General features: G+C 42.5%; 1 protein-coding gene across 2 annotated transcripts in view; it reads right to left on the bottom strand.

Moving 5' to 3' along the window:
- Acap2 (ArfGAP with coiled-coil, ankyrin repeat and PH domains 2) overlaps positions 1 to 946 on the bottom strand; it is a 127,872-nt gene that overhangs the window by 125,970 nt on the left and 956 nt on the right. The gene's annotated exons all lie outside the window — the stretch shown is intronic.

Here is a 946-nt window from a genome sequence, read left to right as displayed (position 1 = left end):
AAAAAAAAAAAAACAAAACAAAGCAAAACAAAACAAAAAAAACCCACCAAACTCTCCATCTTCTACAGCTCAAACCAGAGAGACCTGTTATAGAAAGTATCAGACTTGTAGATAACCTCCATCATTAGAGGGCTCTAAGAGCCAACTGGTTACAGTCGCTCTTCCAGTCCCTTGAGAACAGTTTCTGGATGTGGCTCCTCCCCAACCTGCCTTCCCATTCTGATGCTCACGTTTTAATTACATATGCTTTAATGTCTTGGAAAATTTGTTTATTCTCGCCTAGACGCTGCCAAACTCCACATGATCATGCGGACCAAACCAACAACAAATGTGCCAGACTCCTTTTACCAGGATCCACTGGATCGACCTTGTGAAGGGAGTCCATGACTGCTAAACTGCAACATGACTTCTAGTTAAGGCCCCTTAGATTAGCTCTCTGGAAAAGGCCCCTAACTGTGGTCTCCCCTACGGTGACGCTTCTCAGCTCTAAGCAGCTAGATGGAAACTACGCCCCTCTCCCCTAACCACAGTTAGGGGATACTTCCTCGGAGGGGGAACATTATAGACAGCTAAGCTAGGTAGAAATATTATAGGCAGCCAGACAGGGCTAGGCCTTTGAGGAAGTTGGTGCAAAAGATGAGAACATGTCAGAACTGTGGCTGGAGGTGCACCTAAAAAAGATTAAAATCACAATGGCTAGGTTTATATACTTCCCTAAGGGATAAATGGAAGTTTAAGATTATTGGTACCACATCTGAGATTTCCCATGTACATAAACCATTATCCCATTAGCAGTGGGCCATCCTGTCCACTCACTAAGACTAAGACTCCTCAGGCTCAAACTAAAGATGAGACGAGAAAAAAAAAAAAAAAAAAAAAAAAAAAATTGAGCACAGCAGGCTAATGATGTCATCCATAGGCCCTTGCTATTATTGGATCAATATTA

The sequence above is a fragment of the Chinchilla lanigera genome, unplaced genomic scaffold (assembly GCF_000276665.1).
Source record: "Chinchilla lanigera isolate Chin_1 unplaced genomic scaffold, ChiLan1.0 scaffold00019, whole genome shotgun sequence".
NCBI lineage: Eukaryota > Metazoa > Chordata > Mammalia > Rodentia > Chinchillidae > Chinchilla > Chinchilla lanigera.
The sequence above is the reverse complement of the archived record's forward strand: the minus strand, read 5'-3'. Positions and strand labels throughout refer to the sequence as shown.